Source organism: Camellia sinensis, chromosome 4 (genome assembly GCF_055761805.1).
Source record: "Camellia sinensis isolate YWXY chromosome 4, ASM5576180v1, whole genome shotgun sequence".
Classification (NCBI taxonomy): Eukaryota; Viridiplantae; Streptophyta; class Magnoliopsida; order Ericales; family Theaceae; genus Camellia; species Camellia sinensis.
Window position 1 is genome coordinate 76,959,211 of NC_138964.1, and position 16,730 is coordinate 76,975,940.

Sequence of the window (16,730 nt, forward strand, 5' to 3'; positions counted from 1 at the left end):
TTTTGTTTTTTGTTTGGTGGAGTAGTTGACCCCTTCGACCATTGGCTGTTTTGTCTTTTCCCCTTCTATTCAAAAATTCGATTTTGTGCAGCAATATTTCCTTCCACTTTGACGGCCCTCTCCAACACATCTACATAGGTAGACAACTTCAACATATTGACTCGGTCTAGAATAGCACCCCGTAATCCCCCTTCAAATTTTCGTGCCTTCTTATAATCCGTGTCTACCATATGAGGCGCGAACCGGGCTAGCTCTGCAAATTGGTCTTCATATTCAACAACGGTCTTATTCCCTTGTTTGAGAGTTTCAAATTCAGTCACCTTCTTATCTCGCATACTTTGAGGGAAATATTTATCATAAAACAATTCCAAAAACCTGTCCCATGTCAATCCTTGATGTATAGTTCTCGTAAGCATCCACCATCTCCGTGCCTCGTCCTCAAGGGTGAAGGCAGCCAGTTGCACCTTTTAAGCTTCGGTGCAAGGGAAAACTTCAAATAATTTCTCTATTCCCAACACCCATGCCTCTGCTTTCATGGGCTCTATTCCTCCTTTAAAGGATGGCGGTTTTATCTTTTTAAACTCCTTAGTAACGGTAATGGTCCGGTCTTCAGCATGGAAATCTTGTACTACCGGTGGAGGCACCGGTGGCGGTGGCGGTTGTTGTTGAGGCTGTTGCTGTTGTTGCCGTAGGGTTTCCGCCATTTCCAGAATCATTCTCTCCATCCTATCCAACCGTGCAGAAGTAGCATCTTCCGCATCTTCTGTCCTTGTCCTCACCATAGCCTATACAACAATCAATTATATACAATAGACATAATTTCAAATTGTTAGCATTATCAGAGTTCATATAACATTGCCATCGATCTCTTCTATACTTTCAGGGTGTCATGCATGATGCCTAAATCTTTTCTAGACACCCTAAAGCTCAATGGATCCGTGTGTGAGATAGCAACTCATGCTCTGATACCACTTGTCACGCCCTAAACTTGCCCCTAAAAGTTTGGGCATGACCTATTCAGAAACGGACATTTAACCTGGTATACATAACATACGGGGCCTTAATGGAAGCACGAACTATAAAAACAACAATGAAACAAACAACTCCATTGAGCTACTACTACCATGCCAGGATCACATACATCAGAATAAGCAGATAAAGTCCCCCCCCCAAAAAAAAAAAAAAACATATCCCGTAGCTGTAGTTATACACATACATGTATATAGTTCTAGCCCTAAATCGGGGGTATACAAAACCATTGAAGTTAAATACATTCAACCTTAGATGGGCAACCCAAAAGTAGGCCAATCATTTTAACAAATTTCACAAAATCAATGGCCTCGTAAAGTGCCTGGACACACGAAGGTTGACAAAAGGAAACGGGTGTCATGGCTAGGACTGACCACCTGGTTGGTTACCTACAGAAACAGACATAACACAGAGTAAGCCAGGCTCAGTGAATAGTAATACTTGAATAAACAATGTGTAGACGCGCCCGCGTGGGGGGCCCTCGCTACAGTTTTGGACTCGATTTTGTTACGGTTCTTAATCTGAACCAAAGAGTCCAAATCCGGCAAATCGTTTTGAGAAACAGATTTTTTGAAAAGAAGTGCCAAACATGGACTGCTTTTCTAGATACAGAGTTGCCACCTAAATATTTTTTATGGGGGAATTTAGGAAACCCTGACTCGGTGCCAAAGGCCACGTGTCCGTCATCACCAAAGTTGCCTTGGCTCGGGAGCTTGGGTACGATTGGGGAAGGTCAGCTATGAGCACCCCCTCTCGCCCGATCCGAAGATCGGCCTCTACTAACCGTGATATCCGTTTTTGAAAACGTTATGTGTTCTTATTCCAGTTATTAGCCTAGAATTACTATGTTATGCGCACAGCAAACAAGTATAGACTAGATTGCCTAATTTGGAAATAAGCATTGCATATCCGTTTGTCTTGAAAAACACTTTGGAATTTGCTACTCGCAAGTAGGCTAAAATACGGATTTCATTGAGTTTTTCCAACTCAGACAATCCAACCTTCACTCACAGGCATTCAAATAGTTTATCACATAAGCATCTAGCCACATGGTAAGCATGCTGTTATGATAGCATTCACACGCATGCGATATGCTAAAGCATGAAAATACTTACATCGTACTGCATGCCAAAACAATAAACTCGTTAGTAGTCAATGCGTGATCCAAGTCCATGTTTAAAGGTCTAATGCAACACATACAGGATGTAATTTAGAGTAGGCTCGGCTAACCTAAACATGGGATGTGAAATGCAATCAATTGATGCACGTATTCAATTTGGATTTGAAATACAAATGCAGTTAGCATGATGTACCAGCCCGGTGCATGCAAGACAATTGTATGGATGCACGCATGCGTAGCATAAGGTATGCTAAATTAAATATGTCCTACTACTAACCATCAAAGCAGGTAAGTAAAAAGAAAGAAAGAAGTGGGGATTGGAAGACATGCACACACACGCACCCACACTTATTACAGATTCGCCCTCCCTCGGAGGGACCAAATAAATATTACAGATAATTAACCAACAAGCTAATTAATTATTACAAATCACCTAATTAATTAACAAATTAACTAAGCATAAGAAAAGCAATAACAGGGGCCTCGGGAAGAGGGTTCGATGCGCGCGTGCTCGGGTTTTGCTCGGAAGTGCGCTGCCATGCATAGGATGCCTCTGTTTTCCCCGCTCTGCCTCTTTGAAGACTGCCAAAGTCTCAGAATTGCTTCCCTGGACATTGAGAGACACCACCGGCTGAGTAGAATGGCCACCGGCAGTGGTGTGTGATCACCGGCTGTTGGTGAAGCTATCGGCCCAGAAAAGATTGCCGGTCGGCACTTATCACTGCCGGTCGGCAGAAAGTTCCTGCAGAATCTGCAATTGACAGCAACCGAGGGCAAGGCAGAGCATGGCAATGCAATTCAAGCAATGTATGCACCAATCATGTCCCTTATCATGTTAGTGACTCAAAGGGACATGCTCCTTGGTTCTCGGACCATCAATCGCGCATTTCCATGTGTGATGGCCCAAGGGACCAAGTGTGCACATTTTGATGTCAAATGCAATGCAAACCCACAAACCAAAGCCCAATTCCTATCACTAGATCAAGGAACAAGACATGCATGCTAGATGCAATGCAACCTAGGCATGCAAGCTAAGGATGCAACATGGGAATGCAAGATGTACATGCAAGCATGCAAACAAACATGCAAGGTAAGCATGCAAGCAAGCAAAGGATGGACTTAATCATGATTTAGGCAGCTCTAATTAGGCCCAAAACAGTGGCCATAAGTGCTATGAAATGAGGACTAAACATATATGCACACATGCACATGTTAAAAGGCTAACACTTAAGCACAAAAGGGAAACTCTCAAGCGCACTTGAAAGGGGCATAACATGGACTAATGGCATGCAAGGTAAGCATTGAAAACCATGTTACAAAAGGTGCTAAGCCAATTAAACAAGATAAACAAGGCATGCAAACAAAGCCAAAAACCCAAGACAAGCCAAGAGGCTTAAACCAAGACTAAGTCAACCAAGCCTCACAAGGCTAAGAGGACTCAAAATGGGTCTAATGCAAACCTAAACAACACCCAAGGGACACCTAGATGGCATCTAAGTGGCTCAAATTCAAAAGCATGCACAATGACCAAAACATGGAGCATGCAAGACAAGCTTTCAAAGCTTCAAAGAGGCATCCAAGGCAAGCATACTAGCATGTTAAAGGGACTGAAATGACATGGTGGATAGTTCCAAACCACTAAAACAAAGCAAGAATGCATGCTATACATTCACACACTTAAGGCCAACAAGCCGGAATGCAAAGGGCTATACCAAGCATGCCAAAGTCGACCCAAATGACTATGGACAGACCTCTAGCATGGCAAAATAAGCACAAAAGCTTCACAACGCTAGACCTAAAACATGCTTGAACGATGGTTTACAACCTAAGGCATGTTAAGGCCTAAACATGGCATTACAAGGTAGGTATGCTAAGCATGCATTGTGTACCAAAACCAACAAAAAACAGAGGCATATTATGACATAATAAGCACAAAAATTAGCTAAGGCATGGTCAACATGAAGCTTAGCTAGGTGCTCCCTCAAGAGGCCAAAAATGGTCCATTTCAAGGACAACAAGGAGAGGGGGTGGCCCTCTCCTTCTTGGGACTTCAAGGCACCATCCTTACCATTGAAATCCCTCAAGATTTCAGTGGTGAGGAGGCCCAAACACCAAAGTCCCGGAGCTCACTCAAAATAGCACAAAAAGGGGCCTCTCAAGGCTTAAGAGGGGTCAAACACCTCCGAACCACAAAACACTCTAAACAAACTATTTAGAGGGCCCAAAAAAAGAACTTTTTTATGTTATATACTAAGCTCAAAAACAGTTGTAAGATAGGAAAAAATACAATGCAAGAAAGGGGTAAAAAGGGGTAAGATTGTTACCCTTGAAGACCTCTTCAACAATGGTGGACCAGCTGCTCCTCCAAGCTCAAAACCACCCAAGAACCTCAAGAACAACCTCTTAGAACCTTAGTAGCCAAGGGAAGGTGTAACACTATGTGTTTGTGTGCAATAGTAAGACACAAATACACTTATACACACACAAAGGTAAAAAGAGAGAGAAATAGAGATAGGTGTGACACAAACCCTAACCCTAATCCAGAGCTCTCCTCTGTATATTTTCTAACCTTTTTGTCCAACCCTAAATCCAAGAGGGGAGGGCTCCTCTTATAGAGGAGCCAATCTTGTAAATCTTACAAGGTAAGCTAACAAGAAGGCCATCCCTCCATACACGTGTATGGAGGGGAACAAAATGCCATACAGCTGTATTAAAATATCTGCAAAAGCATATGAACAGTAGTCGGCTGCTCAAAATTGCCATTTTGACAAAATGGACTGCCGACCGGCAACAAATAATGCCGACCGGCAATATACATTGCCAATGGCAACAAAACACCAGCCGGTGGCCTCTGGCCATGGCCGGTGATGTGTGGGGATGCCTCACAAGGCATTCCCAGCCCCTCCAAGGCAAAGCACAAGTGTTTGGTGCAAAACCAGACACTAAACAGTCGAGTTCGGAGATCCTGAGGCAAAGCGCGTATCCGAGACCTCCGGGAACTCCAAACGAACACAAACATGGATGATCACCGGGTGTTCAAACGGTGACGTCCAAGTCTTGAGGACGGTCAAAAATGGGGTGTCTACACAATGCTTAACTTGAAACATAATAGATCAATGCGTATGAAAGTGCACACATAGTTAGTCTGATTCTGTACTAATTTCATAACGACCTAAGGCCCAGTCTTGAAACATAATGGCTTGAAACATAACATCTTGAAACATAATGGTTGTAAACCCTTGAATAGAGTGGCATAAAGCCCTTGAACATTATGGCACGAAGCCCTTAAACATAGTGGCACGAAGCCCTTAAACATAGTGGCACAAAGCCCTTGAATAGATTAGCATTACGCCCTTGGATAACCTCGTATGAACTCAAGAGGTGCCTTACACGGATTCTAGAGGTGACTCACATCGTAGCACTTAGTTCCGTGTAGCACTTTGTTTCATATCATAACAACTTATACGGAATGGCCATAGGCCTCGAGTCTTACAAACACTTAGAGTCATGTGAAAGTATTTCATTCTTTCCTTCATTTCTTTTCATGCTTGGCTTCATTCACATGGTTATATACATAATAGTCAGGCGTTAATAGAATGCTAATGACAAGCATTAGTTATATGTGAAGCGTACTACTACTCACAGTGTTGTGATGACATGCTTGTTCCTCCCGGAGTGTGCCCTGCACACATTCAAAACTTATAATTTACTTCATCTTTCATATCAAATTACGTTCTATTTCACTTTACTTCAAAGGAATTTATAATATCGAAAAGGCATCAAATATATATTCCGACAATATTAGAGGGTCCTACACGCAAAACGGAGCAACCTATGTTTTTCAGCATGAGCCGCACGTACGGCTGTGAGCCCCGCACGTGCGGCAAAATTCCCTCGCACGTGCCTTTTAAGCAGAACCAAACCCTCAAAATTCAGCATTTGCCACACGTGCGGCAATTTACCTGTTTGGGTCCGAAAATTGCAGCAAAATCTTGTTCTTTTGGGAGTGTTTGTAAGGCTCTAAGTTGAAACTTTTGAGGGCTAATTCATGGTTTAAAAACATGTAATTAAAGGTACAACATACCATAATCTGACTTGAATTAAACCCATGAATACAACTCAATTGGTTTAAACAAAAGTTGAAGCTCATCAACATAATTTCATTCTTGAGACTCTTAACTCTACACACACATAACATAGATATACAAAAACATGGCATAAGCATGAATACCAATTTGATAAGTAAAGAGACAAGATGATGCTCTCACTAGATAACTTGAATTGGATTCAAAATACACAAATGATAGGATTATCATACCAAGTCTTCAACACACACACATCCAAGACTTCCATCACACTCTAGATCATACCAAATCACAAACTTTCTATTTCAAATTAAGGAAGGGGATTGGACTAGGGAAATTAAACTTACCTTAGATTCAATCTCTCTCAAATCTTCCTTGTTCTTATCCTCTCTTCACTTTTCTTCCAGGGAATATTTTATAAGAAAGTTCCTAAGTCTTGAGTTCAAAGAGGCTTTTATAGACATACATATACAAAGAGTGAATAAAGACGAAAATCAATCGTTTAAACATCTGAAATTGAACTTTCATAGAAACACTTAATATTACCTAAAAATTATGCTGATCACATATATAAAATCAATTTCAGATAATTAAGCCCCTAAGGCTTCCAATTTCTGATTCGACATTCTAATGTAACAGATACTTTTTTTGTTTAAACAGATAGACACCCTTAAACATGGAGTTCACTTACTTAACCTTAATTTCTCAAAGGATTTCACAAGAAGCATTCAAAAACACAAAATAGGGTCTGAAAATATATCAAAAAACATGTACGAGGGCCGGTTGTCACAATGAAGAAGAAAGAAAAAGAATAGAGGGTGAGAGAGAAATAAAGAGGGAATGAGTGAGGAGACATGGGTGTGAACAGAGAGGAAGAGAGAGATGCAAAGGGATGGTGGGGAGACGTAGGTAGGTGGGAAGCTTAGGAGAAAAATGTTTGGGCCGAAACTATCATTAATCTGAATCATTAATATAAATTTATCATTAATCTGAACCATTAATATAAATTTAGGATTCATCTAAGCCTTTAAAATCAAATGTATCTCTGATACATTTTATATGTTTTCAAAAATCGTATTGCTTTATTATATAAATATATTGCATTATATAACTCTTACATACGTATCGCGTGGAACAAAGTGTGTATTGGTGGGAAATAATGATAATTTTATTCTCTTGCCCTCATTTTGTAATCACATACTTGTCATATAACTGTATTTTGTTAAAGACTTGAGGGTGTTTGGGAGGTGGCTATTTTAGTTAGCTTTTTAAATTTTAACAAAAAACGTGCAGAAAAGTAAAGAGACTGATGTGATTAAATGTTTTTGCTTTTTGACTATTTTAACCAAAAAGCCAACAGCCAAAACGAGGCCTTAAACAATGAAGTAACATAAAGGGGATCATGGAAACAAAGTTCTATTTTTTCTATATATATAAGGGGTACTTATAATGTAAACCTCTAAAAGGGTGCGTAGGGCATGTGTAGATGTCGTGCCTTTCTACACAATTGTAAGCTGCGTTTCCACACATGTTATACCGACTCGCTATTATGATATTTTGTTCCAAGCGCCCGCTCGAGAGAAGGAAGTTATGCTCGAGTTGAGAATTGCAGCTCCCAATATCTCTCGAGTTTGCAGCAAGGTCGCTCGAGCGGAGAATGTTGGCTCCTAGTTGTTTCACTATAACTATACAAAACTTCTGGGACTTGTCATTTTACGCTCGAGCGAAGGATTCGTTCCTTATGCTCGAGCGTAGGAAGTTGCGCTCGAGCAGACTGCACGATATCAACAAATTGAAAATGACATTCTAGATCATTTCTTTACCTTTTTCTTTTCTATCTTCCTCATCTCTTCTCATTTCCGAAAACCCTAGATTCTCACTCTAAAATACCATCCATATCACTAAGATTTGGCCTAGATTGCTTATGAAAAAGAGAAAAAGACTTGAAGATATCACTTTTCTACCTTGCTGATTTGCTAAGAAGTCTTCTAGGAGCTTTGCTATCTTGCTTGATCATCGAGGTAGGGTTACCTTTAACCATGTATTTCTTTGTTTCGAAGAAGATATTGCGGTATTGTTGTGGCTTTAGGTGAAATGTTGATTTTGGATTGAAATAAACCCTTAATTTTACATAAAGTAGATTTTTCTCACTTTTAATTGAAATTTCCCAAACTCCTTTTATTAAATATGCATATTATGGTAATGGGAACATGTATAAATGAAGAAGTGGAGAAAGCCCCAAATGTAGTAAAACCCTAATTTCAAATTTGAGTAGAGAATGATATTTTGATTGAGGATTTCTTTGAAGTATTGGGATATTATGAATAATGAGGAAATGAAATATATAGGTGTTATTGTGGACATGGAATTATGTTTGGGTAGTAATTCCCTTGCATGTTATGTCACTACAACAAAATTGAGTTTTTATGGCTCTACATTAACGACATACAGTAAATGTAAGCTATGATTTCTCACTTTTACGACTTATTTTTTTTGTATGTGGTAAATAATTTCCCAACCACAACATATCTATTGCATAGGCCGCGAATGCTAATAATGATGATTTTTTTATGGCTTGCAATGTTAACCTTAATTAATAAAACTTTTTACGACGTACATATGGCATGCCATTAATATATCAACAATACATGACACACATACATCAGCCGTTAAAAATATTGTACTTTTTACGACGTGCAAAAAGTCAGTCATTAAAAAGTACTCTTTCCACGACATACATATGCTAGCTGTTAAAAATATTTTACTTTTCACGGCATGCAATTTCTGTCATAAAAAATAAGCAGCAAAATAGAATAATCTGACAACAAATGCTAAAATGAAATACTCTTAGAATTGGGCATAGCTGTCTCTCTCTACAAATGCTATCTCAATCTGTCCGTCTTCCTCTCTCTCTCTTTGTCTTTCTTTCATGGCGATTTCAAGGTCCCCAACCAAAACCCTAAGTTTTTTTCCTTTTTTTTTATATATTGGAACTTGGAAGATCTTCGCCATTCTTCAAAAAAGTTGGAGCTTTGTTTTTTTCTTATTCTTAGCAGACCGTTACTCTCTCTCTCTCTCTCTCTCTCTGTGTGTGCAAATCATTGAGGAAGAAGAAGACCAGCAGACACTCCAAGAAAGCAATGAAATTGGGAATCTCTCTCTTCCGTAGAGGCTTCAACTCCTCCAGATGGTTTGTCTTCTCTCATTTCGTGCTTCGATTTTTTGTAAAACCCTAAAATTTGACAAACAATGGGTGTGTGTATGTATATTGAATTTGCTGATTGTAAAAATAGTAAGACAATGGCGAAGAGGCCAGGATAAAATTATTGCGAAACAAGAGAGAGGTGGTGATGAAGTAAATAAGGCATGACATCGTTGTGATTCTTCGATCTGGTCAAGATGCTAGTTCTCGCATTCGGGTATTTCTTCTTTAATTTTCATTCTTTCATTTTATCTCACTTTTATTGTTTTGTATTTAATCTGTGTGGAGCTAGCTATCCTTAAATTTGGTTTTGGACTTTTTTGCCTTTTGAAATGGAAACTACATGAGAGAGTGATTCCCCTTCTATTGAAGGGGAAGATAAACAGTTTGGTAATATTTTTTCTACCATCATATTATTCTGATGTACCTATATTGTTCAGTTATTGGTATTTTTTTCTGATTATTTTATTATTTTTATCTTCTTACATGTGGCTTCCATATTAAAATGATTTTATTGTAAGATTCTTGGTAGCGGTTGCTAATTTTATTTTTTTACATATCTTCTTTTCCATCATCACATATTAATTCTGTTTTTTTTTTCTTTGGTTTGTGATCTTTTCTGTGATGCGGGTTATGATCATTAAGATGCCTTTAGATGGAATTCGTAAGGACGATTTCGTGCAATTGGATTTCATCAAATTTCTTAAGCTCTATATCATTTGTGTGTTTAGATTATGTTCAATTGGTTGTTTTGAGATTCTCATCCCTAGTACTCACATAAAGAGGTGTCTCTAAGTGTGTATCATGGATTTCTTGAAGACCGCTTGTGAAAATCTTGGTTAATCATAATCTGCTTTTTGTTTGAAAGGGCCCTCCGCCATAGAAAGAGGGTTGCTTTGGGATCCTTGAAGAGAATCCTGATCATGCAATTTAGATGGGGTCCAATGTTAAGAAAGGTTCAATTAACAAGTTTTTGATGTAGCAAACATTAATGAGGTTTTTTTTTTTTTTTTTTTTGTTCCCTTCTTTTTATTGTGAAATCCATTGATTTTCACTCATAGATATTTATTAAGGATTCCATGATTAAGGAATTGAAGAGTTTGAATTGATCCATACTTGTCTGGATACATAGCATCAACAATCATTTGAAGAATTTTGTTTCTTTATATTCAAGGATGAATATGCAATATTTAAGTTGTCAATTTGCTAGACAAATGTGATGGTGGAAGCCCTCTATTGCTTCATGGATGCATATCGATAGTAACCAAACATGATATGCTGCTTCCTTTTCCTCACAGAAACCAAAGGGTTTTATTTTGTCTTGTGAAGGTGTCTTATGTTGTCACATGTGATTGGGATCTTCAAGGCTGCTACATCATTGTGCTTTGTTGATTTAACCAGTATCGGGTATCACTCTATGTTAAATACAGAAAACTTGCATGGGTGGTCCCTTGTACATCGACAAAAAACAAATTCAAGACATATTCCATTTCATTTTAATTCTCGATTTTATGAGAGATGTAGTTTGCATTGAACCCTTTATCATTTTTTTTTTTCCATCTAATTTGATTCAAAATTTGAGAAAAAAAACTTGATTTGAGGTTGAAGATTTTTAGGTGGGATGGTGTCGGTGAAGATGGTTTCACTGGAAATTATTTCAACATAAAAACAAAATCCATATTCACCAATTTTGCTGACAGCTATCACATGTTCCTTTTATAAATAATTTTTCTAAGCAGAAACAAACTTGTTCCAAAAAAAACCCAACCCTCCAAAACCTTTGCATGAAATGCTAATCTTTATTTGTTTTTAAAGATGAAATGCTCATCTTTAAAGATTTTTAAAGATAAAATGTCATCTATAAGCAATTTTTTATCTTAGGCATTAATTAGTTTTTACTTTTAAATAGTACATGGGTGAAATTATAATTCTATTAGATGGAGTAAACAACACTAGTCATTATCATTTTTTTTTTTTTTTAGCAGCAAATAGTAAACACAAGTATTGCAGATGGCTATGATACTCTGTTTCTGGGTGTGGCTACTGATAGCCGTTGGTTGTTTTTATTTGTGGTATTTGGCTTGGGGTTTGATCTTGTTGTAATATGCACCTCTGTATTTTCTTTCTTAATCTATTTGATCTTTTGATTCATGAATGGTGCAGATTTCTATTATACTTGTTATGTCATAAATTCCTCAAAACTCTCATCAAAATACACCCTTGACATAACTAGAGTATCTTGTGAAATTCATATTTGTTCCTCAATATTTAATCTCTAGACACATCCCATTTTATTGGTACTTCACTTCAGCACTTCCCTGCTCATTGCTTGCTTCATATCCTCTCTTTTTGGTGAGTCTAGAAATTGATATAAAAAGTTGTTTCTTGCCTTGCTAGGCATCTTGTGTATATACTAGTTGTTTAGTCACAGTGTGATGAGATATGCTTGCTGCTTAGATTGGATATCTACATTTTTCATATTCTTCTCTATTGTCATGGTTAACAACTCTGGAGTGCAGTTTAGTGGGCATTATATCTTACTAGAAAAGTGGCCTCGAGAAATGTTTTTTTCTTTTGAGCTCAGTAAAGTACTGATGGTCATTTCGCCTGCTAATCGCATTACATGTTTTATAAGCATAAGAACTTATGTAAAAATATTTAATGTTAAATGCTTCTCTGAGTTGGTTTTTGTTTGCATAAATAGCTAGTGAGGCTTTTCTTTTTCTTAAACTATTCATGTTTTAGTGTAATAATAGTTTGCAGATCTTTTGATGTAGTGACATCTGGTTAAAACTCTATACAACATACATGTTGCTTAGAATTTGGATCTCTTTGAAACTGTCCAACTTGAGTTAAAGTACATTTCCCCCTTTCTAACTTGAAGTAACATGTTGCAGATTGCGATTTTTCTTGATAGGAGGGTTTTGTTCTACATTCTTCCAATTTTGTCATTTGTTTTACTTTACTCCAATCTTCCACATAAGGTATTCCTTATGAAACTTGAAATTCAATTTACTTAAGGTCAACTTTTTGCACAAATTCTATCATAGTTGTCAGTGCTGCAGGAGCTCCGCTTTATTATTAGTTTTGTTCCAATGTTTATCAGTGCTAATCGCAGCTAGTAGAATGTACATCTCTTTTCTTTTGTTTAATTAATACCTCAATTAATTTATAGGAATATAGAGTCAATTTTATCTTCTTGTAGTTGTTTTAAATGATATACTATATTTTTTGAGGTGTAATACTCCATTCTGATAGCCTGGTCACTGCTCTACCAATACTACTGCTGTATAGGGTCCTTAAATATAGGGTGTTTAAAATTAAATACTAGGAAATTGGTTAGTGTTTATTGATGGTCATTGATGCTGTCTGTGAGACCCACTATCTTGAGCCCATTTTTAATATAAACTCTGATTTTATGGTGCAATGCGGACCGATTGATTGATTGGGTATGTGGTTCATCAATCTTATCTATTGTTTTGGATTGTGCACATCATTGGTCTTGCTTCGGGTACCAATGTAGTTGGGATGTGTTGCATTGACAATGATGCATTTTCAATCCAAAATTTTCTCTTGTACATATTTCTTCACAGTAATAATATTTCTCTTTTGCTGATAATAATAAAAATACTACTAATGTAACATATAGGGTGTTTTGTTTATGCTCTTTTCTTCTTCTTCTTCTTCTTCTTCTTTTTTTCTTTCCTCTTTTCAGTAACAACAACAAATTCACTTTTTTTTTTCTTTCTTTGTCTTCTTCTTCTATCGGTTGGTTGTAAAATGGGCTACAAATTCTGTGCAACTGGAAGCATGGGATTTAAAAACAATCTACCTTTAGGAGAAATTGTGGAACAATTGGTGCATGCCTCTCACTTATCACAAATACACAATGTTGCTTTACCAATACAACTGATGTAACATATATGGTGTTTTGTTTACGCACTTTTCTTCTTCTTTTTTTCTCTTTTCAGTAACAACAAAGTTTATATACCTAATGTATATCTATATATATTGGCAATAAAAGAAAAATGGTTTATTAGGCTTTTATGAGATAATTGATAGTGAGGGTCTTGGTTAGTAATAATTGGGTGAAATTTATGTCCAGTGCTTTGACATAATGTGAGATTGAAACAACCCTTTACCAAACCCATCAAGAAAAAATATATATATAGATGAGCCAATATGCCCAGAATGTCCATAACTTTTTCATAGTTACACTGATCTTGAAATCTTTGACAAATTGAATCAAACCAAAATGAAAGATAAAAGTATACCCATTTCTACCTCTACTTTTTTCTCATTTTTTTCGCTGTTCATTCTTTTGTTGAGAGCTTCAATGAAGTAGAAGACATCAAAAGATCACAAAACCCAAATCGTTTCTTCTTTGGAACATCCACTTCTTTATACCAAGTATGTATCTTCTTCTTCTTGCCTTCTAAATTGTGTCGTCTCTCTCTTCCTTAGACTTTTTCCATATTGTTGTCACAAATTGCATGGAGGAGCATGGGTCTGGTGCTGTAGCAACTATTAAGAATAAAAAGGTGTCTGTCGGGACAGTGGATTGGGTTCGAAGGTATGTAAGACATTGATTTCCTCATTTTAGGTGACATGGAGTTTTACTTGGGAATACTTTACTGTGCATTGGGAATTTCTTTTGATGGAGGAAAATGTTATTTGTTTTCTGATTTCTTTTGAGCATAAATTACTTTCCTGTGAATGAAGAAGCAACAATTTAGTTTTTAAAGTAACATATAGAGTTCGTTTTATTTAGATCCACTGTCATTATATTCTTATTTTCAACCCTGGAGGCATGGAGTTGGTCAGTATTTATCTCAAGAAATGGAGGAACTTAAGAATCAATCAGTTGTCTATGTGGAAGTAGATGGCACTCTGGCAGGTCTTATTTATGTTGAGGATCAGATGAGAGAAGATGCTAGACAGGTTGTTGAATCCTTGCATAAACAAGGTGTCAACCTATTTCTGGGGACAAAAGGAGTACTGCTAAATATGCTGCATCTAAAAATGGAATTCCAAGGGAAAAGGTAAGAATTTTATTTTTTTTTCATTCGTTCCTATTTAGGCCACTTCTTGATGAGTAAACACCTGAATCTCAAGGTTAAGGAAATCTGACATTTATAAATATAATTATTAAATTCAAGAGCAGAGTGGGACTTATAGACCCTACTATGAAGACAGTGTTTATGAGTTTTGTATTAGATAAAGGAAGAAAAATTAGAATGAAACACAATGAGAGCAGCTAAGGTAGAAACTACTGTTGAAGATGGGAAGGAGCTAGCTTATATAACCTCAAATTGCATAATTTGAAGGAACTGGGATGTTTTCAATGGTAATTGAAGAAGGTCTCGTCTAAAGGTCTCAATCTCATGGGCCAAAGTTCTACCTAGTATATTTTCCAATAATCTGTTATTATTTGTTATCCATAATTTGATTGGTTCATATAACTTGATTAATGACCTTTATGAGCTTTATTAGGAGGTAGATTTAGGGAAGTCAATCCAACTGGTATCATGTTCTATAACAAAATTATTGACAATCTTTTGCTCAAAGGTACTGTCACATGCTAAGGCTGCCAAGCTCTACCATGAGCATTTTTAGGTAATTAAAGTGAAAGCACTCTTAATTATAGTTGCACGTTGTATTTGATAATTTGATTAATGAAATCGATGTTGGTGCAGCCAAAACAGGGTGTATTCATAGGAATCATGGCGTGTGCATTCATTTACAAGCCATTGATAGACAGTTAATTTGATACAGAAGTTGCAAGTAGGGCCTTGGCTTTCGATTTGGCCTGGTAAGATTTGGCTAAGATATTTAAAATTAAGATGAGTAATCGATATTGAAAGTATTGGTCACCCAAATATGCCAATTCAAGTAAATCAATATTTTGGTTTTTAGTTTTTGTGCTTTTGTTTGTGTTTCTTTTCTCCTTTTAGTTTCTAATGATAACAATTGGTTTTTGTTTGGCAGGTAAAATGATGACAACCCTTATACACCATAAGAAATCTGTGAGAGCAATGACTTTACATCCCAAAGAGTATGTATCTATAAATATAATTTGTTCCTTTGCAAGCTGAGTGTTGATACAATTGAATCAATCCATGATGGTGCACTCGCAAGAAGATATATGGGTTAATTTTATACCGTTTAGAACTTGAAGATAGTTTTTTTTTTGGGAGATGATTTAGAACTTTTTGGACGGTTTTGAAGTTGAGGATAATTTTTGATGTTTAAAAACATAGTTTTTGGATTATTTGTAATGTACAAACAATTTTTGAATGTTCGAAACTTAAATAATTTTTTTGATGTTTGAAATAATATTTTGGTGGTTGATTGATAATTATATATATATATATATGTGAAGCTTGTTTGTAATGTTTTTTTAGATTATGCAGAACAGGTGAAATAGAACTTGTTGAATTAAAAAAAAATATATATATATATATTTGTTAGATTGTACAAAATTGGTCAAATTGAACCTGCTAAATTTAAAATTAAAAATAAAAACTACATATTCTACGGTAGGCATAATAAGTCGTTGTCTACATATTTTACGGTGTGCAATCATCGTCGTTATTTGTCTCACCAATTAACAGCGTGCAAAAGTAGTCGTAGAAAAAGTAACAACGATGCACAAAATCTGCTGTTAAATTGTTTTTAACAGCGTACTATAGCATGTCGTAGAAAAAGTAACAACGACGCACAAAATCTGCTGTTAAATTGTTTTTAATGGCGTACTATAGCATGTCGTAGAAAAAGTAACAACGACGCACAAAATCTGCCGTTAAATAGTTTTTAACGGCGTACGAAGCATGTCGCTGAAAGTGAATGACTTTCTATGACTGGTCATAATATGACGCGCGCTGCACGTCGTAGTAGGGTTTTTACGGCGTGCATTGCGTGCCATAAAAACCCTTTTTTGTTGTAGTGTGTGATGTTGTTGTATGTTTGACAATGTTGAATGTTTGATGATTGAATGGAACATGGATGAATTATTCATTGAGTATGAGTCCAGGTAAGAGTCGGTTTCGATGTTGTGTTAGTTGTGTTGGTACCCACACGGGGGAAGTGAAAGGTGCATAATTGCCCTGTCTAGGCTTATCGCTGGACGAATGTGGGAAAATATTTTTGGGTGTCCACTGGTCCTACTGTATTATAGTCGACGGAAGTGAAAAAACAAATGATTTTCTTTAGGTGCCCACGTCCTGCCATATAATGGTCGGCAAATGTGAGGATAGTTTTTAAACAAAAGAAACTTGTGTTTTGAACTGGACTC